The sequence below is a fragment of the Manis javanica genome, chromosome 14 (assembly GCF_040802235.1).
Source record: "Manis javanica isolate MJ-LG chromosome 14, MJ_LKY, whole genome shotgun sequence".
In the NCBI taxonomy this organism is placed as follows: Eukaryota; Metazoa; Chordata; class Mammalia; order Pholidota; family Manidae; genus Manis; species Manis javanica.
Window position 1 is genome coordinate 3,627,258 of NC_133169.1, and position 22,965 is coordinate 3,650,222.

Genomic DNA, 22,965 nt, shown 5'->3' on the forward strand with positions numbered 1-22,965 from the left:
CGGACAGTCCAGTCTGCAACAGGAACACTTGGGGATTTTGTTTTGTGCCTTAGTGTAGGGTTGGCAGGCGGAGAGCTGTGACTTGGGGACCATCATCTAGGCGGAACCGCGTAGGATTCGTCAGGGGAGGAGAGGCCAGGAGTGGGAGAACCGCTCGAGATCCTATTGGAGGAGGCAAGGGTCCGAAGTCGGATACTGGCAGGGAAAAGGGGAGACGCACAAAAGAGTTAGAGGCCGAATTGGCAGGCGAGGGCAGTCATCCCAGGTGAACACGGAGACTGTGGGTGTGTTTCTGGGGCCTTGTGCAATCTGAAACCCAGATCACAGTCCTTGGCTGGACCCCGTAGAAGCCACTCCAGTCCCCAAAGAAGCCATAAATATTTATCCATAATAATAAATATCCAGCCCAATCACCACGAACTATAATCCTTAAAATATATTACTCTAGCTTCCCACAGTGCTTTCACCACAAAATGATAATTTATCACTATTCTTTCTAGACAGGGTCGTTTGGTGAAACTAGTTTTGGAGATCTTGTCTATTTTATCGTTCAGTGATATTTATACAAAGATCTTTAACATACAGTATTCTCACCCCTACAGAGCCAGGAAATGTTTGCCTTTCTACACCATCTGATATACTTTCTCTTACAGACAACTAAGGGCGCGGTAATATAACCCAGTTCCTGTTTTTATGTTGGCTGTCGGGATGCTCGGGGCGAAGGTCTGTGCCAGGTTGCAGAAACACCTGGCACTTGGTTTTCTGATGCAATCATTCTTTTTGTTCTTTACCTTCATTCATGGAGCCTTTCTCAGTACCTGCCCCTTGGCCTTTTCTTTTGATAGCTTCGTGGGACACACTGTCATTTGTTGTGTTCAAGTCCTTTTGGGAAGTTGGCAAGGTGTAGACACGAAATGGGAGGATAAAGGCAGAGTGTGGTGGGCACTGTGGCGGGAAGACGAGTGAGTTATCTGGGCCGTGGGCTCCCTCTGTGCTTCTCAGATGCACCACAGGGGCAGTGGCCAAGGCACAGGCACGGCTTGTGCACCAGGACTGCGGGCGGACCCTGAACTTCCCCAGCCTTGTGCCCATACAGCCACTGGGGGCCACATGAGGCTGCTACGCTCACAAGGGGGCAGAGGCAGCCAATGGAGGCCCCAAGCACCTTCAGGCAAGAGGGGCCACACCCCGCACCTCCCTGGGTGTTCCCCACATGGCTCTGGATCCACGGAGAGGGGCGTGGGAGCCGGGTGAGTGAGGCCTCCCCTCCACCACACTGAGCAGCTGCCTGTGCTGATGACCAGGCACGTGTTAGCCTCTGGCCGCCTTCCCTGGACGGCTAATCGGCAGCCTGACTCCACTAGGCTCCTAGGAGCGGAAGGGGCTCATACACGAAAGCAGCCATGTGCCCTGCCCTCTGCTGTGGAGTCTGGCACTGGGGACAGCAAGTTCCTGAAGCCCGGCTGTGGCACCAGCCTGGAGGCCACCAGGAACTCTGCCAGGAGGCTGGGGAAGCGGGAGGTCTTCCTTGCTGCCTCTCTGCCATTGCTGCGGTTTCTCCAAGCAAGCCCACAGCTAACACCACAGTGCCAGGAGGACAGTGCAAAGGCCGGAGGTCCTGGAGCAGAGCCCGAGCGAGAGGTGGACGGGCTAGTGCTGCAGAGGCCAGGAGAGAGCTGCCTGGAGGATGGATGTGAGTGGGAGCAAGGCCGGGGCAGGAGCACGGGGGTCCTCTGCACCCTGAAGCCTCTGTGACCTAGACGCCCTGCCTCTGTGTAAGTTTAGGCAATGTCTCCAGGAAGGCTTCTGCTCACAAACCTTCCCCACCTCACTACTCTTTGGACCCAGAGAGGGAGGCCTTATACCCCATGGCGTCGATTGAGAAGTGGGTTTGGGGGCCCTCGGAATCCCATGGCCCATCCGGAGCCTCTGACTCTGAACGGCTACTAGAATTCAGCAGAGGCCTGAGACACCTCGTGCCAGAGCTCTGTGGTGGACCCTGGAAATGGCTAAACACCCTGGACCAAAACAGACCCCAGCAGAGCTGGGAGGGCGCTGAAATCCAGGGCTGTCCGTGCATCATCACCTTCCTTTTAAAAGTCTTGGAGGTCTTTGGAGGCCTGTGTTGCAGGCCCTGGTTCCCTGAATCATTATCTTTGAGGGTGGCTGGATATTTGTCTTTTTAAAGCTCCCAGGAGAGATGCTCGTGTGCAAGCAGGGTTGAAATCCAAGATGCTTATTCCACATCTGGGCGGTCGGCCCAGAAAGGTGACTCACCAAGGCTGCGAGCCAGGCCTGGGACCAAGTCTTTAGCGCCCTGTGCAATCTGACATCACCCTGTGGCAGCGAGGCTGCGAGGCCCGCACACCCCTGCGGCACCCCCGGCCTCCCTGGTCCCACTCAGCCACACTGCACTGCTCTGCCACGTGTTCACGCTATGCCTGCTCCTTAATCTACTTTTTAGAGTGAAAATATGTTTACTTGTCTCTCTGATTCCCTCATTATATCATAACGCCCATGAGGCCACAGACCACAACCAATTAAACTGTAGGCCATGGTCCCAGAACAAGGGCTCTGAGCCCCGTGGGGTCTGGAGAACCATAGAAGCTGAGCATCTCCCAGCACAGGAGGCATCAAACACAGTGGAGAGGGAATCCACTCTGGAAGCAGGCGAATCCGTTTTGGAATCAGCTTTTGAATCTGAGCTCTGAAGCCTGGCCTTGCCGGGCTTCAGTTCCCACAGCATAAATGAGGCTCACGGGCTGTGGTGGCCACGGCGTCAGTGCGTGTGTCGGCGCCTGTCCTTTAGGTGTGTGATGCCATCAGGACAGGCAGGTTTGCCTCTGTGACAAACTTCAGAATCTCAGTGCGCAGAGCACAGCCTTCCTTCTCCCACACACTGCAGGCTCCGGGGAGGGCGGGGGGCTCTGCGGGTCACAGGCCCTCTGGGACCCACGGTGGCAGAGTCTTCAGGGCCACCCCCTCAACATCAGGTTCAGGGATCTCAGGGGTGGGGAAAGAAAACACGGCGAGTCACAGGGCTGCTGCAAAGCGCTCTCCCCGAGGGGGTGCACATCACTCCATTCACAGCTCAGTGGCCAAGGCAAGTTGCAGGAACACATCTAGCTTTGAGGGATGTGAACTCGACTCAGGACCGGTGGTGAGCACTGGTAAGGTCCACCGCGGTGTGTAAGGATCCATTAACCCCGGGGCAGAAGGAGCCGTCAGCACCCTGGGCCGAGAGCCTCCGCACTCCCTGCTGGGGCCGGGCTCGGGGCCGGGGCTCACTCCCGTGTCCCGCGGCTGCCCGGGGAGTCGCCTGTTGCTCTGACTCTTCTTTCTTCTGAGCCACTTCCTCTCCTCTAGTCAGATACTGAAAAGAAACATTTCCCATGGGTTACAGAAAGGTCTGAGCAAATGGAATGAAATTCCACCGGCAGGCCTTCCAGTTCAAGGATTGTCCCTTCTTCCAGGGTCCTAACTCCTGTCATATTTCTAAATGGCTTATGCTTGTCAGCAATAGTACCTCCTCTGTAAACAATGGAATTTGAGGTCTGACTTACAAAAGATATATCATTGTTCAAGGCAGGCTCTTGACTTGGGGTGTAAGTTTACACCATGGGCCCCTGAACAGTCATTTGCCAAGACTTCCTCTTTCGACCACCCTCCCCCAGAAGAATCTATACCGTTCTCACTGGGGGAGCCCTGAACCCTGGGCTTTGGGGTGTCCCCCTTATGCAGAAGCAACTCAGGCAGCAGGTCTACTGATTCATTAAAATAAAGGCAAAGAGCTGAGGGGGAAGAGGGGAGAGATTTAGCTCCCCAGCCTTTCTCAGCTTACATAAAGTTCTTCCCCAGGCATCAAGGAGAAACCTGGAGGTGCTCTTTGGGACCCATCACAGATGCTCATTATACTCGGTCCTGCTCTGAGTCAGCTTTTGTTCTGGGTTTCAGGATTTGGCAGTGAGAGAGGCGATCCTCTGCTCTCATGGAGTTTACATTCTGGGGAAGGAACAGGAAAACAAGGAAACCATAGGTAAAGAATCTTGTTTTAGGTGGAGTTTGTGAGGAGGAAAATAATGCAACGTAAAGAGAGGATGACATGTGTGGGAGGCGGGCTGCTATTTCACACAGAGTCGGTCGGAGGCGGGGGAGACTTTCCTGAAGAGGTGACGAGGGGCCAGAGGGGTGAATGCAGAGAAGGTACCAGTAATGCTGAGACGCGGCAGAGTATTCCATGCAGAGGATGCGTGTGTGTGTGTGTGTGTGTGTGCAGCAGTGCCCACAGGCACGGCGGGTACAGGCCATCAGGTTTTAGGCAGTTGCTACATACTCGGGGTGCTCAGCTCAGCATGCCATACCGATGGGGTAGGAGCAGGGGCAAAGGCCCTGAGGCAGGAAGTGGCTTGGCTGGTTGAGGAGCAGCAAACTTGTGACAGGGACATGGTGACCTGGTGTTCAAGAGGAGGAAGGGCAGGGGATGAAGGGCCACATCAAGATGGGTCTTCTTGTCCATGGTTAAGGGTCACGGTCTGATGCACCAAAATATAGCCCCTCCCGAAGCCCACGCTGACTTACCTCATCTGCGACACCACTCCGCCGTACGGAGGCGCACGGTTGCCACGATCTCTGGAGCTGGGAGATGCTGGTCTTCGCAGGCTTGGGAGCTCTGGGCAGGACAGCTCAGAGCTCTGTGATGACCTGCAGCATCTCCCTGAGGGGGCTTAGCATCACTTGGGAGCAGGCCTGGGGAGATGTCAGATCCTCCTTCTGCTCCTTCCCACCCTGCTCCCCCCGCCCCTTGCCCCCGCCATCCACGCAAGTCTCAGTGTTTTTGAATCTACTTCATTTCTGGGAAGTTTCTAGAGCTCTTACACAGCCCTGGAAAGAGCCCAAGAGATCAGAGGGAGGACAGGAGCCTCTCCCTCTTTGGAATGTATTACAGGATCCTGGGACTCGATGAGTGGGGAGCTCCGGAAGCTTTCAGCAAAAGGTCCTGCTGATCAGCCCTGAGGCAGGACAGGAGTTCAGAAAACAAACCCATTCTTGCCCAGCCCATCCCCATCCTCTGCTCACAGCACTCCAGTGCCCTGGGAATTGTTTTTCTTGGCGTTCCAGGGTAGTAGGTCAAGTTAAATTCTTTCTTTCAAATATTCTCCTGACATCAAAGTGGAAGGGATGCAAGGTAAAAAGAAATAAATCGAGGAGGATTCTGCATGTTTCACAACTGCTTTCATGTCTGGGATGTGCAGGAATGTCGGGGTGGGCACAGATTCTGTTATCTCCTCCAGTTCAAGGAAGGGTGGTGGGTGGGAGTGTGGTGTCCAAACGCAGAACCGATCTGGACAGATAGCAGGGCAGCAGGCTGCATGAAAGCAAGAGTCAAGGGCAAGATTTTTCAAATTGAGAGAGCGTGAACAATAAAACATGCAAGCTGGTGGGAGGTGGCCCAAGGGCCGGAGGAATGCAGGGTGACGGGGAATAGAACAGAGAGGGCCCTATTACTTCTGTGTGACCTTTGGAAGGGCACAGCTCCTGCTGGGGCCCCGATTTTGTCACCTGTAAAGTGGCATCTTTAAGTGCAGTATTTTCACGTCTCAGACCTTCCTGAATACTTCTGACCATAGACAATTCACTGTTTTCCAAAATAGCAAATGGTTCATTAAAGAACTAAAGGCGATTTAATTTTCATGGCTTGGCTTTGGTGTTCGCCTTCGGAAATTTACAGTCTGATGGAGGAGGTGGTGGGAGCATATGGGGGCGGCTGCAGAAGTCGGAAGCAGCCGGAAGTGAAGAAGCCCTGGCAGCGTTCGGGAGACAGGGTCTCAGAGAGAGGTTCCCCGGGTAAGCCGTAGAGGGCCATCTAGGAACACTCCACCCAGGAGTGGGACAGTTTAGGGGAGGGACCAGTAACCCTGGTGGGAATGAAAGAGGGCTGGCGAACTGCCAGATCTCCACCTTTGGAGGGGTAGGTGCTAATAAAATGAATGTTGATATAGGTTTTGTTTTGTATTCTGATTAGAGTTGTGGAAGATTTCCTTATTTATGTTTTCTGGAGTCTTAAAATTTTTTAAAGCATGGCTTTTAAAATCAGACAAAGGTAAGACATATCACAAAACAGTTTGCTTTTTATTATAAAATTAATACTTGATGAGGACTGAAATTTTGGAAGCTACCTAAAGGTAGGAGGAAGGAAGGGGTTGCCTCTATCTAGACACTCAGCTGTCCAGGGACAGCCGTGCTGAGGTGCTTTTCGCTTTGGTCCCACGTGTGCGTGGTCTGTTTATTGGTTCGTTTTGCCTGGCTGTGCTCAGGTTTAAATATGAACCATGCTGTTTCAAGGGCACTTGGGAGCAAGGAAGTTTCACCTTTTGTTCAGGCATTTTCCTCACTTGACTGTCCATGCTGCGAGGGTGGAGGGTTTCCTTCTTGTTGCGCATTGTGTCCGCAGCCCGTAGTTCCGTTCCTGGCACTGTGTAGATGCTCAAGAAATACTTGCCGAATGACTAAGTGGTGAAGCAGGGGAGGGAGTGGCTATTAACCTTTGCAGGATGTGAGCAGAAGCTTTGCCTTGTGACGGTTGGGGAGAAGGCTGCTGGAGTGGGGCAGGCGAGATGGGGGACCGTGGGGGGAGGGCGGTGATGCGCAGGGTTGGAAACTGAGATTTGACGTACAAGGCCGCTGGGATGCACTCCGGTCTTCCAAGCGGGGATGTTGCACGATCAAAACCAGGGGGCGGAAACGCGGTTCTGGCAGCTGCGCGGGTCGATGGCTGGGGCAGGGGGGCCACAGAGGGAAGGGGCTGCGGGCCGCGGGAGGCGCCGCGCGCTCCGGGCCTCCGGGGAGGGGCCGGCCCGGCGCAGGGGGCGCAGGGGTCCCGGCGGGCTCGCCGCCGGGCTTCGGGGCCGCAGCCAGCGGAGCTGCCGTCAGCCCAGCGCGGCCCCCGCCCTCCCGGGCCCTCGGCTGCCCGGCGTACCGGGGAGCACATCTGCGGTGTGGCCGGGTTCCAGGCCGGCCATCCGTCATCCGCGTGCACACTCACCCGGCGCTCATCACCCACCCGGCGGCCTCGCCCCTTCCAGGAGAGAGCCCTGGCCGCGGCCCAGGCGTCTGCCCAGGGTGACTCGCCAGATTCCTCCGTGAACTTTGCCTCCTCCCTCGCTCTGTTCTCCTGTTTTCTTTTAATTCAGAAAAAGCAACGGCCAGCAGTTCCCAGCACCCCCACCCTCGCCCTGGCTGGTCCCTCCCTGCGGTTTGGCAGGAGAAGCTCCTGGGCTTGTCTGGGAGGCGGGGGGCGGGAGGGGGACGCACAGGGGCCGCATGGGGCTCAGCCTGCCACGGCACATCCACAGCCCACCCCTGCCTCAGTTTCCCCACCTGGTACCCTTGTCTGATGGAACCCGCCCGACTTAGTGGGGTGGGGTCGGCGCAAATGCAGGAAGACTCGCAAGCCCAATGAGTGCTGTGGCCTGGGTTAAACAAGTACTAGTATTTAGTATTCTTAATTAGCATGAGCAGGCTTAAACCCTACCTTTAAAGATAATAGGAGAGACGTAAGTGGCCAGTTTCTTCTGTCCTCTTGGTGATCCTGCCGCGGCTTGTCCCGACAAGGGTTTGTATGCTCCCGTGTCTCAGGATGTTTCAGGACGGTGCTTTCCAAGGATCATTTGTGCAGTTTTATGGAGCAACAAAAAGAAAACATTTCATGTTTTAAAAAGCAACAACATACAATTAAAAACACACCATAAAACTCCACAAAATTAGAAATACTTGCCTGACAGGCTTTTAAAATTTAACTCAATAGACATATAGGACAGTTGAAAGACTGCAGATATAATACGAAGGAAGGGGATCTGAGCAAAGTGCTAGAGGGCAGAGCCACTTTTCGTGGACTCCGCAGCACTTTCTTAGAGGGCGTCGGTCCATTGCCACCTTGTGATGACTGGAAACTGCACCTGGCTAGGTCTTAGCGCCATCGCCCTGTGCTCCCTCCACGCCTGTGTCCACCTGAAGGCACCCACTGCCCTGTCCTGAGGCCTCTGCTTTCCCTGGCTGTCATCCCCAGTCAGCTGGGGGCTGCTGGAGGGCAGGGGTTGGCCTGAGGTGGCCCATGGGCAGCACCTTCGGGAGCCATGGGACGTGCCCCCACCATTTGATTACTGAGGACAGGTGAATGTGGCCAGGATTACAGGGGGGTGGGGGCGCTGTGCAGGTGGGTGGGAAGGGAAGCGTTTGCACCTAAATGGCCTCTCTCCTCTCCACGCACAGGGTGGCTGCTCCATTGCAGCAGCGTCAGGTGAGGATAAGGGTGGGATCTGCTCATGTGACTGACTCTGGAGGGAACAAGCCAGGTCTGTCTTGGGGTCAGCTGGGGTGACTTCATTTTGGAAGGTGATAAACTTGTGAGAATTCATGAAATATGTTTTTAGTCCTGTCCTGTTGGGCTGATAGAGGTCACTGCTGACGACCGTCAAGGGAGTTCAGGAAGTCTATGGGATGATCAGGGCCCAGGGGATCTGTCTGCAAGCACCGCACAACCTACCATCCATCCTCTGTGTAGCTGGGAAATCCAAGGGACCTCACTTCCAGTAGCTGGACTTTCTCACTTGCAAAGCTGAAACTACTGTGTCTGGCCTTTGTGCATTTCTCAGGGTGGAAGGAAAATAGGAGCTTGTAAAATTTCCCACCAGGAGATTTACCAAGAGAGCATGCCAAGCCTGAGGCCTGTGTGCTCTGCCCTGCTGGGTTCTGGCAGCCGCTGGGAAGAGGAGAGATGCTCCGGCCCCTCCCTGTCAGGTGGATGGAGGGGTGCAAGTCTTACGACAGCCTGAGTCATGGATGTTCCCAGTAAGTGGGCCAATTTGTTAAATATAAATAGCAACTTGTAGATATCACAAACTTGGAATAAAGCATTAACAATTTTTAAAAACTTCAACACACATAGGGAATCAGTTCCTATCAACTCTAAACCCTTTATATTTCTTTTTATCAAGTAAAGATGTTTTTCTTCCTGAAGATAATGCATGTATGTGACGGACCAGCTCAGGGAGACTAAATGGGAGGGAATGAATCTGTCCTGGGCTGTAGCACTCAAAGTTTAACCACTGTTACCCTTTGCTGACCAACATCACACGCAAAAGCCTCGGAATGATGCAAAACCTCCCGGACAGGACGCTAAGGCCTGAGAACAGGCTTCCTGGGCTCTGCCTTTTGGAGGTTGGAACAATTTAGGGTCCTCAGCAGAGTCTGCACTCTCTGGGGAGTGAACTAGGTTCTCCAGTTCTGCTAGGCCACCTGGAGAGGTCAGGCAGGGGCGAGGGCAACGGCCATGTTCCACTGGAAGGGACCGTGATGCCCAGTCCCATTCCTTAAGGGGAGCAGGGCTGGTAAAGGCAATACAAACTGGGAGCATCAGTGCACGTGGACAGCGTGAGGCAGACAAGCTGTGAACACCCACAACTAGATTTAGCTCCACTGCGGCTGAGATGATGGGAGGACAAGTCCCAAGTCCTGGCGTGTGACTGGACAGGGGATGCCCCCCAACGCCCCATGGGACAGAGAGGCCGGGTGACCTGGGCTCACTGCTCACAGAGTTTGCTCCTGTCCTGCCCTCCGAGAGCAATGGATGCATTTTAGGTTCGGGGTCCTCCCTGGACGTGAAGTATGGCACATGTCGGGGGTAGGCTTGGCTTAAGGGGTACTTTGGAGCCACCCTATAAACTAGGGGGACAACTGAGAACAGTCTGTGAATGGCACTGATTGCTGGTTGCTGCATGAGACCTGGAGGAAAAATGAGTTCTGGACTCATTATCCTGTGGCCCAGACATTAAGGGCTGACGGTTTTTTTTTCCCCCAGGGGCTCTTTAGGGCATTTCCCAGGCATTGTAGCCTGTGGGTCCCCTCGGCTCCATACAAGCAACTGGAAAGGACATGGCTACCTAGAAGATTCCCTTGTCCTGCTTCGTGTCCAGGCTGGGCGCTGCAGCTTCTCTGTGTGAGTGGGGAAGGCCTGCTTGTCACACACGACACCTGAGTGGGCTACGCTGTCCCTTCAGCTTCTGTATATAACTGTGTGAAACTGGCTCCTAGTTCTCTTTTTCCTTCATTATATGTATGGTCTGTGCCTCAGTATCCTCATCTGTAAAATGGGGACATGAAAGTATCTACTTGATTTGATTGTTATGTGGATTACATAGGTAACCCATGGAAAGTAATTGGGGAGGGCTGTCCTGTAGTAAGTGCTTAATAAATATTAATTGTTAATGTTTGATAGCGTCATGATTATTACCATTATTACTTTTTCTGTTCCTCTGTTTTTCTTGACTTGGAAGTTTGCAGAATTTCACTTTTATAGGCATTGACAGTCAATGAGAGTCCCTCTCTCTTTTGGTTCAAAATAACGAAATCTCAGCAAATTTCCTGCTTTTGGCTATGTGGGGATATTTTCAATCCTGCTGATGCCTGAAGGACTCCTTGATTACTTCTGGGTTTGTGGCTTTTCTTGGCAGTTGGATTGAATTAAACTGAATTGAGATATGAAGTGTCCAAGTACCCCTGGATTTGAAAATAATGAAAGTGCATTTCATTAACAGTAATAGTCTGGACTTTCCAGTCATTCGCTTATGCCTTATTTCCCAAGAGTCTGAGTGAGTGAGGCATTCTGTTTGCGTTGAGGGTATATTTTTTGTATGTATGCATATATTGTCCATCTTGCATGCATATATTGGGTGATTATATCAGTTAAAGGGAGTGGGAATGTCTGTATTTACAATAAAATTATCACTATGAATTTTGTTCGGAGTAAACGGTAATGATGTGTGGCAAGGACTCATTTGGAAGTTGTTGCCCCCTTCCTGCGTCTTGCCTCTGTTGGAGGCCACAGTGTGCGTAGAGCAGGTGGTATCTTTCCAGAGTGTGGCAAAAGTTCCCCCTTTCAAACTTCTTCATTTGTTTATTAATGGACCCACTTATTCATTCATTAAGCATATATTTACTGATGGTGTACTATGGGCACTGTGGAAATAGTAACAACGTATAGAGCCCCTGATCTCATGGACCTTACCTTCATGTAAAGGAAACGGAAAATCAGCCTTGAAATAGCCAAATAGTAAGTCTAATGGTGATAAAGGCTATAAAGAAAAACTGGGTAAGCAGATACAGAATGAAGATGGGGGTAGAGGGGGCCTCTTAATCTAGAGGTGGCATCCAGGCATGCCTTCTCTGATAAAACAGTTATTGAGCAGAGACCTAAAGGAGTGAAGCATGAAGCATGTGGGTATCCAGGGGAGCAGCAGGACAGGCAGTGGGGAAGCAAGCTCAAAGGCCCTGAGGTGCCATCATGTTCAAGAACATATTGAAGGAACCAAGACGCCCAAATTATAAAAAGGTTGGGGGAGGGACTTGAGGTATTTACAAGGCCATAGTTAAGCAGCTTTGGAACTAAGGTTTGGAAAGTCAATGTTTCAGATGACAATAAGTCACGTATTTGTGTTTATCTTTATGTTTTAAAACAGGCCAGGATTGGTGAGAAGGTTTTATCCCGTCTGTCAAGTCCGGCTGACTCGGGGTGGCTGTCTGGAGCTCACGGCAGAGCAAGCATGGGAACGGCATCTCAGCTCAGTGCTGTGAGCGGTTACTTGGGTCTTTATGGGTGTGTGTGTGTGTGTGTTGGGGAGGCCGACGTGGAGGCCTCATATTTGACATCCTGTCAGTAGGGCGATCAAGCGAGGGCATGTGTCTTACACTGTGGTTCCCGAGAGACCTCCTGGTGGTGGACGCTGGGACAAGAGCTGGGGCGGAGGAGTGCCCGGAATAACTGCTGCCCTTTCAGCCCTGGCTGTGCACCCCGCCTTGGCCTGGCGGCCTCACACGCCTGCGCCCTGCACCTGGACAGCTGGAGTGGAGAGAAAGGAGGGCGGAGGAAGTGTCTACAGAGTTCCTTGGGAGGGAGACTCAAGCAAGACTGTTTGTTAGGGAATGAAGTGAGGTCTTGAGACAGGCACCTGCACCTGTCTGCTGGGGCGGGATGTCTGTACTCAGGCACACCTCCTCAGAGCCCTGGTCCCCCGTCCAGGAGGAGGTGAGTGGCTGGCCAGTTGGCCTCTCAGGCCCTGGGCTCTGGTGGCCTGAGGTCAGCAGGAAGGGTGGGTCTGCTGTGAATTGCCCGACTGAGCTTCTGTGCTCTAGGCCCTTCTTGGCCCCTTCCTCCAGGCCTCTGAAACCACCCTTCCATCCCCCCACCCCTCCAAAGATACAGTCACGGATATAAATTCCACCAATGACCCACAGCTCCTCCTCTAGTCTGAGGAGCCACTGCCGTCTGGGTTAAGCAGGCAGCCTTCAAACTGAAGGGCACCGAGGTGGGCCAAGCAGGGCAGTGGCCACGTGGGGAAAGCCCTGGATGGAAAATTCAGAAAGAAGAGGGAGACACGGATGCTGGAATTTGTTTAACCCCACAGGAATGTGGAAAGAGAACATAAAGACGTGGGTAAAGCAGCTTTCAATGTCAAGGCTGCGGGGCCTTTGAAGCCTTGACGGGGGCGTGGAGTCTGGGAAGCGGGCCTCATGCCTTGGCAGCCAGGTGCCACCAGGGGGCGCGCAAGGTCGCAGCAGTGACCCGGGGCTGCGGGTCTGGGTGGGAGGCCTTGCGGGAAAGGAGGGACTGACTTCATTAGAAGGAACCCCAGGGAAATGTTTTGGTTGAGACTGCGCTTGCCCGTGGGGGCGGTGACGCGGCTCTGTGTCCCCGCCACGGCCAGCACCTGTGTGGTCTCGGTGGCCCCTGGGGCGGGGCTTCGGCGCCCTGGGTGGTGGTGTGCCGGGGCCAGCCTGGTCCAGGCACACACAGCAGCCCCGCCTCTCCCTCCTCCGTCCCTGTCGGCCTTCTCTGCCCACTCTGCCCCTGCCCGGGTCCAAACCGGGCCCCAGGCATTTTTATCTTTATTTTCCACTGGAAAATCATTTCCATTGCGATCCCATCAGTGGCACTGCCTGCTTCTGACCTTAAAGCTCCTTCTCCTTTGTGGTTCTTTCCTGAGCAGCGACCCCCAGGCATTCCAGTTAGTTTGAGCAGGTGGAGCTCCGAGCCCCCTTCCTTGGACTTGGTGGCCCCTTTCTCTTTTCTCGGACATTGTGCTGCCTGGAAGGAAGGGGCCTGCCCACTAGGGCTCCCTGCCAGACCAGGACCAAGGTCACAGGTCTGTGAGCATTTGCTTGGCTGTCTCGCAGGCCATTGTGGGGCACTGAGTACTTTTATTTTTCTGGGTTCCTTTGGATGGTGGGTTTGGGTGGGCTGGGGGAGAGTTCGCAAGAGAGACCAAGTCCAGCCAGCCTGCGTTCTTTACTCCAGCACCCAAGCAGGCACAGTCATGGAGCTGGGTAGGGCCGGGGACCAGGGCAGAGGAAGCCGGGGTATGAGACCTGAGCCCATGAGTGGCGGCCGTTTTTCGGCTGCAAGCCCAGTGTCCTTCATGTTTAAGTGCCCGCACAGGTGTTTGTAGACCTAATTTCTCAGGTGGGCTCTAGGAGGGTCTGTGATCCACCATTCACAGCAAACTCTCTTCTTAGTTTTGGCCCTGAGCAAAGTTAGGTGTCAGTGAGAGTCCAGGCAGGAAACAGAAGTCACTGGAAAGCGAGAATTTAATATGAAGAATAGTTAACTAGGCATAACATAGTTAATCAGTCACTGAAAAGTCAGAAAGAGGACACGGGGTCATCTTGAATGTAGCAACTGCAGGAGGCCCAATGACCGCAGGGCTCGTGGGACGGACCTGGGAGGAGAGGCCGCGTGGACGCAGGACCTGGGTCTCTGGGACCAGGCGTGGCCGGCTGGTGTATGTGTCTCTGAAATGGACACCAGGCAGCCGGCCCTGCAGTGTGGGAAGATGCTAACTGGCCTCAGCTGCTACCGGGAAGCGGGCACTACTACCAGGGTGAGGAAGCATGGCTGGGTGACCCTCTGAGCAACAGCTACAAGTAAGGAACCCAAAAAATCAAACTTCTAGAAAGAGGTAAATCTCTTTTTTCACCATCCTGACCTAGCTGAGCCTAACATGGAATCGCCTGGAAAAATGGAAGTGTTGTGGGCCAAGTGAGGCAACCGCTTGAAAACTGGTGCAGTGGCCTGACTGGAAGGCCAGAAGGAAGTCAGGAGAGGGCAGGAAGTGAGAGGCTCCATCAGTGTTTTTTCTCTCCTTTTTGTTATTGTGGACACTTTAATAGGTTTGATGATCAGCCTCCAACAGGTCAGCCTGGCTGCCTGGGACCAGGGGGCTGATATGGCTTCCCGCACAGTACGGTGGCCCCGTTCTCGGCCATCAGTCTAGAGAAAATTCTGTGTTCTGGTTTTGAGGTCTCTGGGGGCTGCTGTGCAAAGCTGGGCAATAGGATTGCAAACGGGGGATCTGCCGCCCTCTCGCGGAGACCTGTGGCTCTGCAGGAGGGTAGGGTGAGTGGCAGCTGGCGGCGGCTCCACCTGTCCACCCTCAACTCCAGCAGTGACCAGCTGGGAAAGGTCAGTTCAGTCCTCTGATGCAGACGAGGCATCTCCCAGCACTGGGTCATGCGTATTGGCCCACCTCATCGAGGCGTCTGCTTTGGGTCTGGGAGTCTCCTCTGAAACAGGGATTGGTAAGCTTTTTCTGGGAAGGCCACATAGTAAATAATTCGGGTTTAGGGCAGTACTCTCTCCATCTCGGTCACTCAACTGCGCTGCTGCAGCCAGAGACAGTAGCCCAAGGGAAGAGCAGACTGTTTTCTGATGCTTTAGCAGGGACACTGAAAGTTAAATTTCATGAAGTCTTCACATGTCACGAAATACTATTCTTTTGGTTTTAGAAAATGGTTTTTGAATGTAAAAACCATTCTTGCCTTGCGGGCCTTACAAGAACAGGCAGTGGGCTGGTTGGGCCTATGGCTAGAGCTGTTGGACGCTTGATTTACGTCTGCCATGGTTCGAGTCCCGAGGGGGCGCCCCTGGGAGCTACGATCATCTAAGCAGCTTCTGCGCTACACAGCACGCATCTGTGCACCAGTTCCTGGGATCTCGCAGGCCACGGGCCAGCCTGAGAGATCTCGGCCCCCCTGCTTTACAGGTTTCGGGGGGGGGGGTTCTGTGGGAGAATCTCTGGTTCTAAATTTTACCCTTTTCCTAACTAGACAGAGCACCTCAGTGTCACCAAAACGTGGGTCACTGGGTCTAACAAATCATGGTGCTCACAAATCTGAACCGAATGCAAAGACTGGGGAGCAGTGCCGTATCCCGTGTCCTCATCGATGAGGGGGTCACTCCTGGAGAGCGTTAGACAACATGTCACCTCAGTGCTCCGAACTTATGAGAGGTTTATGTGCGTTTCCCAGTCTCCCAGGAACTGACTCCTTTCCCAAAGCGAGCTGCGCCTGTACTGTTACTTACCTTGGATGTGTTTTGCTCGTGGATACTTAAATCTACAAGTTGGAGATTGAATGGAGGCAGGATAAATACGAGGAACTTTGAAGTATTGAAAAAGGGTTTTTTGTGGGGGAAAAAAAGTTTAGAGCAGTGTCAGCTTTTGGGTTTTACAGGGGAGAGGTAAGGATCTATATTGTATTTTCTTTGATGTGTGTAAAGAAATTCTGGAAGGATCCGTAAGACCCGAATACCTGATACACGGTGGATGTCAGGGAGAACTGTGTGAGGGGCTGTGGGTGGGCCTCACTGCACCTGTCACTCCCTGGCTCTGGACCTATCAGCACCTGCCTTTTCCCTTCTTCCCTCCCCACCTGTCAGCAGGCCCGACTCTGCCAGCCTATGAGAACACAAAGATCCATAGGACACAGATGTGTGTGTTTCCAGTGAAGGAGGCAGGCATCTAAAGAAAACTTGGCGATAGCATGCGATGAATACTCAACAGCCTGGAAGGGGCCCAGCAGAAGTGCTAATTACCTGTCTGAGCGCGTAAGAGGCAGGTATTCAACAGGCCGGAGAAGGAAGGGCAGGGCCTCCAGGCTGAGGACGCAGCTGCGCCCCACCTCAAGGCTGCGCTGGCCAAGTGTTTGGGCACCGTCAGGGTCACTGGTGGGAGGCGAGCTTGTTCGCGGAGTTGAGTGGAGGTGGGGAGGTGAGGCCAGGGAAGTCGGCAGGGGCCAGTTTGTGAGGAGAAAGTTGGTCTTTTCTTGGAACAGGGGGATCTGCCAGAGGACTCAACACGTGTGTCTGAAAACCAGTGATGGTTCCATCGTCAGTGGGAGGGGTCCCTTCCAGGGCTGACCCTGCACAGCTAGGCAGCGGTGCCTCCCTTTATGCAGCCACCGCCCCCGTCCACTGGGGCTCAGCCAAGTGCACATGGAGCACCCTACCCCCTTCCCGGGCGCCCTCAGGGTCTTGGGAGGTGAGCAATACTCTGCCTGTTGGACTGGGGGTCGGGGGGAGATGCGGCCAGGGATGAAGCCCCTTGCCTGTGCCTGGGAGTGAGTCAGTGGAGAAACCTAAGCCTGCCTCCCAGTGGGAAGAGAGATGAGACACTGCCGAAACTTCCACGCCAGGCCCCTCCCGCCCCAGCCTGCCCCACCTTTCTGCACACTGGCTGAGCTCCCGGGCCCACCCGTCCATGTTCCTGGCGAGCATGGCTGGCTGAGTGTTTGCATTACCTGGCTTTTAGCTGCTGCTGGCGCAGAGCCAGGACAGGGTGACTTAGCCCTTTGGAGGACTCGGGGCTGCCGGAGTGGGTGAGACACCTGCAGGCGGGCGCCCCGCTGTCACTGCAAGGATCTGAAGCCATTTGCTCATTGACACTTGGCAGCTCCAAACAGGGGCAGAGCTTTTTCCAGGCTGACTGTCAGGGTGGGTCTTTCTCCACTTGCGTATGAAATCCATGAGATAATGAATGTGAAAACATTTTGAAAAGCCACCAGACTCCTCACTGCCCGCAGCCCAGAGCTCTGCCTCCTGCGACCCCCGCTTACTGCTCCGTATTCCTCCTCTCAGTCTCTGGTTCCTCTTCTCCTTCCCTTCTCCTCTGCTCACGACTGAACAGATGCTGACCTTTGTTGACCCGGTTTCTGAGATGTCTCTGACGCTCAGCCCCTTCGATTTCATTTCTGCTGTCCCTGCGCCGTCCGGCCCTGGATTTCTTACTTATACTAGAGTAATACAGTTTATCTGTTCTGCTCCCCCCTCCATCTTTTGAATCATCGTCTGCGCTGCTACTGATGAAGTCACTTAGACCATACTCCTGATTATTTTACTCCTCCAGTCGAAAACTTCCAAAGGTTCTCTGCTGCCTGCAGAGGAATCAACTCTAAGGTCCAGGATTCAGATCTGCTGGCTTAGCCCCACTGCCCTATGTTCACAGACTCTTGACTCCCCTGGTCTCTTTGTCCTTTGTGCTTTCTGCCTGCGATGCCTTCACTTCCTCAACCTCCTGACACGTTTTTCCCGCCATTCTTTAGATTCAAAGGGTTGTAGATAAATTGTTTGCAGATGAGAAAGGTGGACGTGATTGTATTGCAGAGGCATCAAAGAATCTTTTTAATGATCTTATTAAGGTATTCACGCAGCAAATACTCAATTGCTAAGAAACTGTGCTGAGGATTGGGGTGGAAAGGTCACTATTTACCCCCTTGGGCACAGGAATCTAGACCTATGAGGATTAAGGGTATATACTTTCCTATTTGTTAAATCAAATTCACAATTACAGCTGTAGGACTGCTACAGAAATATATGTAGGGCAGTCATTTCCCTTTTTGCTTTAGCTGCCAGGAAGCTCAAAGGCAATTTTGACTCTCCTAATGAGCACATAATGGGTACCACGAACACCCTCAGAACTATGTTGGATCAACCTGTGGTGAGCAAGACACAGACGTACTTCCTGTCCTCAAGAGGCAACAATTAACTTTCATTTTCAGCATGCTGCATTCTCTGTTTTATCTATTCCTGACCTTTTGTAGTCCCATTTTATTACTTTGTTGTATGTATCCTTAGTTTTATGTGAATGGACATTCTTTCCAGAAGAGAGACTGTCAATATATAAAAGAAGCAATGTTCTGACACTGTTAATGAGTCATAGGTTTGATGTCTATTGTCCTCAGTTATATCTTTTTGTTCCTTTCTTATAGACTCTTTCCTAAAGCCACCTAGACACATAAGTATAACTGGCACACTGCACGATGCGGTCCTGGCAGCTTTGTAGGGCTTCCCCCCCCTGCTCTGTTTCACCTTGTAAACACCGAGTGATAGTTAACCTTCTCTCACAATTGAAATATGAGACCCAGGTTATTATTTTGGTGGGTGGTTTGCTGTTCTGCTCCCAGTATATAATTTTACATTAAAAAAAATTCATCTCAGTGTTGGTAGTTTTTGTATGTCACTTCTGAGGAAATGAGAGCATGAGTGCATGTGTGTGTACGAGTGTGCGTATGTGTGTGTGTGTGTGTGTGTGTGGTAGGTTCAGGGGTGTGGGGTGTTCTCAGGGTTCTCTGCTGGGTGGTCTCTGCCTCCGCTGTGCAGAGAGCTGCCTCTGCACTGGACATTGCCTGCCTATGGGGCTTGTTCAGAGCTGCTGTCCACCAGCACTGGACACCCCAGTGCTGAAGAGGCTTTAGCCAGGCCCCTGGCTGTTCCGCTGAGCACCGTGTCAGGCATCTCCACTGACTCCACCTACACGTTCAGCACGTGGCAACTGAGTTGTGGTAGGCACGTGAGTCAATGACTCAGGCCCAGGATGTTAACAGACCTTCTTGGGTCTCTGTTTTGGTGTCTGGGGAGTTCACTCCTTGTGCCCCCTGTCCCCCATCATTTCCAGGGTCCTGTATTAGTGTGAAGGACCCCACTAATGTCTAAGAGAGGGCATGTCAGGGTCCAGGAGCAAAATGCTCATGCAGGAAGCCTGCAGTCTGGGGACTTGTTGTGGAGCGTGTGCCGGCGTCCCAGGAGAAACTGCCCTTGCAAGTTGCAGATGGACTCAAAAGCCAGATGCCTCTTGAATGGTACTCAGTGCAAGAGACTGGCTTCAGGACAACTCAGTTCAATTCTGTTCTATCAAGTCGCGTTCTCTGGATGCCCGCCAGGTGCCAGGTGCCAGGTGCCAGGGCCACAGATGAAGATGAAGCACAGCCTGAGAGGTGCTCAGTGTCTGGTGATGGCGGCTGCCACAAACAGGGGGGTGAGGACAGCAGCTAAAAGGCACTGGACTCTCACTGCATGGCTGTCTCTGTGCCGGGGCTTCTGCATGTATTATTTCACGTAACACTCACAAAACTACCCCAATTATTCCCTTGGTTTTCTAACGGGATGGTGAGGTTTGGCGAGAGGAAGGAATTGGCCCAAGGCGATCGCAAGCGGCAGAGTCAACAATCTCTCCCGTCTGTGTGACCCCAGGCCCAGTCCGCTCACCATCCGGCAGCGCCAGCCTCATTGGAGATAAGAGCACAGTCTATCCAGGGCACAGAGACACCTCACCTGCCCAGTGTGACAACTGCTGTCCTTGGACACACGGACTGTCTGAATGCTGGTGTGGCTCCTGTTTGTCTATGAGAACAGGGGGAAGCCGAGGCGACTTCCTTCAGAGGCTGTATCCATTCATTCGTGGGGAGGTTGAGGGAGACAAAGGATATGTGAACTTCAAGTTAACCAAACAAATTATAAGATGTTTCTCATCCATCACCTCTATTAACTCTTGAGGAAAATATTGTTCCTTCCCTTCTGTATAAGGAAACTGGAACATGGAGAGGTTGCGTGATTGATTTAAGATGATACCAGTTTATAAATGGCACAGCTCGGATTTGAACTCAGGCCTCTCTGTCTGCAAAGCCCAGATATGCTCTTTCCAGTGCACTCAGTTATGCCATGGGGTAGATGAAAACTTTAGGGCATTCTCTATTTAGTCAACAAACGTCCTCTATTTAGGTAACACATGTTGGTTGGTATGTAAAGCATTGTTTTGGGTGCAGGAGGAATGCAGACAAATCCGACATGGATCCTTTCTAAGGGAGCTAGCTGCCCAACAGGAAATAAAGTGGGTGTGGCGATGCTACCGCAGGATCCACAGAGTGGGGGTGCCTGTGAGCCTGGATGCATGGCCTTTGGGACTCGGGCTGTCCTTGCCAGGTTGGCAGGAGAGTCTGATTGAGCTGAGTGTGCACCCACATGTGCACTGCCCGCCTTCCCTCGTACTCCAGCTGCTGACTGCAGATGCCCCCTCTTGCCCCAGAAAGTGCCGAGGCACTAATCCTCCTGCTGCTTTGACATACCTGAATGTCAATGAGGGGCCAGGGGGCTTCCTGGGAAAAGAATCCAGAGGTCAGGGGGGTTTGTAGTTCCAATGTGTCCCCTACAACACTAGTCTCCGGCCGCCCCCCGTTAGAGTCCCGCCTCCTCTGTACAGGCAGTAGAGTGTCTGTTTTTTTTCCTCTCTCTTGAAATATACTTTGACATTTTTTAACAAATAACACAATTTTCCCTTTGTGTTTCCCTTAATAAAACACAGAAATGAGAGCAAGAAAAGGAAAGTGAAAAAACATGTTCCTGTCATCTCCACTCTGTCGCGGGACGTCTCCCCGCCCTGCCGGGCTCCCGCCCACTGAGCCTGGGTCTCTGACCCTCCCGTCCTGGTCTCTCTGAGCCCCAGGCCCGAGGAGTTACGACTTGGGCAGTGTGGCTTCTCAGTTTTCTGCCATAGAAAGAGTTGCCCCGTGGCTGGTCTGCGCATCTCACCTCCGCCTTCCACCGTGTGTCCTTGACTGAAGATGGGAGGTGAGAGAGAACTGGGGAACCTGAGCAGGGCAGGGGGTCTTTCCCTCAAAGATGTACCCACAGGCTACCAGGTCCCCCCAGTCACTCCTTACCCACTGGCCCTCGCTGTCTTCCCCCAGTGATGGCAGCTTCCAGGCCGGCCTGGCAAAGGGCCCCACATTTCCTCCTCAAAGCAAAGTACTAGGCTTTAGACAGAGTCCCCGGATGTCTTGGCATTTCCTTGAAGTTGCAAGATTCCTGATGTTTGGAACAGCTGCCTATCTCTTAACAGGGATAAATGCAAGTTTCCACACTTGGGGCCAAACACCAATTGTACAATTGCAATTTGGGGAAGATGTGGCCTACCAGCAGCCCATGTGGAGAAGGCGGGGTGGGGGTGGGGTTTGTTCCTAACACTGCAAGACAAAAACTGGAGCAGGTTCAGAGAGAAGGGAACGGGATGGAGAGGACAGCCCTGCCCACATCTTGGAAGTAGGAGCTGACGTTTTGAACGCCCAACCCTGAACCAACGAATGGACCAGACGTGGCAGTTCTAGGGAAATGGATGTTGAGCTGATATAAACTGAGGAGTTGGACCAGATGGGCTCTAAGGTGCTTCCGCCTCTAAAGGTCTGCAATTTGGGGGTCTCTTATAAAGGCTGTTTACCTCATTTCCATAAATTCTCAGAAAAAAATATACTTCTGATAAAAGGGAGACTATGGCTTTTTCTTAATAAAGGACTGCTGGGCAGTAGCTTTGTGGCATCTGCTCTCATTAAGAGGGCGAAATAGTAGCATTTGAGTTTGAAATTAAAACCCATGTAGTGTGACCAGGGTTCTATTTTACGTATCACAGATGGAAAGATACGTGTTCCCCCATCCATGTCGCTCAGTTGACTAAGGCCAAAGTGAAATGATACTGGGGTGGCAGTGGGGAACACTGCTGTCCCAGTCAGTCTGATGGCACAGAATTCAGACTGACGCCTTACAGACCCTAAGATTTTGCACCTTCGCCTCGGGGAGGAAGTATGGTCGCCTGGAGAGGTGAGCACGTGGCCCAGCTGACTCAGTAGCAGAACTGGGAAGGGAACTGAGGGCCTTCGATTCCTGACCCAGCGTGTTTCCACCTTTACTGGAGGGCTCTCTCACCACAGTGGGCACCCCACCCAGCAGCCAGTTAAGTCACGGCCTATGTTAATTACATATGTGGGCCTGGCTCTGCAGTAAGGACCCCAAGGGCTTGTAATGTGACTGTGAGACAGTCTCCAACCTGAAGGTGCCCGAGGGCCGCTGGGGAAAGACGTTCCCACCCAGCGCTGTGTAACCTGCAGCAACCAGGCTGCCTTCCGTTTGAAAGGTTGAGTCCTAGACCAGATGCGAATCTGTACACTTTCAGGATATTCTTTAAAAGGGATATTCTTACTACTAGTTAGACATATTTCATGAATGTAAGACCTTCAGTGAGAGCAAAACTCTGCTGGGCATTGAAAAATATTCCTTATATCTGCCCTACTCCATTTTTCCTCCCTCGCCTAACTTCTATTTTACGTATCACCCTAAGAGTATTTGCAATTCATTTTCTTTTTTTTCATGGCCTAGGACACGTCTCTAGTCATCCAGGCGGTATCAGTGGACTCTTCCCAGCCCTTCTGAGCCCCAAAGATTCAGCTGAAACAATAGATAAAACTATTTTGTTCTGCCTACCTCCCAGGTTTGTTGTAAAGATCAAGCAACGCCACGTATGTGAAAGCACCTGAAAACTATCAAGCGGCCTTCAAATGTGAAGTATTAGACTCTCTGCCTTTTTCCTTGTTTTTCTGGAGTCATTTTCAGTGTTTGGCTTGTGCGTGATGGCAGAAGGCACTTACAATGGTGAGTGGGGCCACACTGAGGCAAATGCTGCCAGCACATTTTCTTAAAAAATAAGGGAGGGCTCCTGTCTTTGGAGAAGGCAGTAGAAGGCACTTGCCCTGTGGCATCTCGCCTGCTCAGGATCACTTTGCCAGAGGGCCTGGCAATGCCATTTCAGTTCCCTTCATGAGCTGAACTGAACTGAACTTCCCTGTGGACTGAGGTGCACGCTGGGCCCCAGTCTCCTCACTGTAATATTGAGATAGTAATTGTCTCCACCTCGTAGGATCATTGTAAAGATTAAAGCGAGTTAACCAAGTAGCCAAGCCTGGCACAAAATAAGTGCTGCATAAATGTTAGCCAGCGTTAGGATCTACTTACTGATTATCCACCTGAGGCTGGGGGCA

At 52.5% G+C, this 22,965-nt stretch overlaps 3 long non-coding RNA genes across 4 annotated transcripts; 1 reads left to right on the top strand and 2 right to left on the bottom strand.

The window, feature by feature from the left end:
* Positions 1-571: 571 nt before the first annotated feature.
* Positions 572-4,814, bottom strand: LOC118973435 (uncharacterized). The gene is made up of 2 exons (XR_005062743.2): positions 4,579-4,814; positions 572-3,373 (listed from the first exon to the last, which is right to left on the bottom strand). It is a non-coding gene; the product is annotated as an uncharacterized lncRNA (long non-coding RNA).
* Positions 4,815-6,117: 1,303 nt separating this feature from the next.
* On the bottom strand, positions 6,118-8,774 carry LOC140846117 (uncharacterized). Its single transcript, XR_012125017.1, has 3 exons — positions 8,543-8,774; positions 7,532-7,652; positions 6,118-6,506 (listed from the first exon to the last, which is right to left on the bottom strand). It is a non-coding gene; the product is annotated as an uncharacterized lncRNA (long non-coding RNA).
* Positions 8,775-13,256: 4,482 nt separating this feature from the next.
* LOC140845942 (uncharacterized) lies at positions 13,257-22,431 on the top strand. 2 transcript variants are annotated; one of them, XR_012124864.1, is made up of 3 exons: positions 13,337-13,974; positions 20,463-20,728; positions 22,307-22,431. It is a non-coding gene; the product is annotated as an uncharacterized lncRNA (long non-coding RNA). The 2 variants fall into 2 exon arrangements; XR_012124863.1 differs by lacking the exon at positions 22,307-22,431 and having other exon boundaries at positions 13,257-13,974; positions 20,463-21,461.
* The last annotated feature ends 534 nt before the right edge of the window (positions 22,432-22,965 follow it).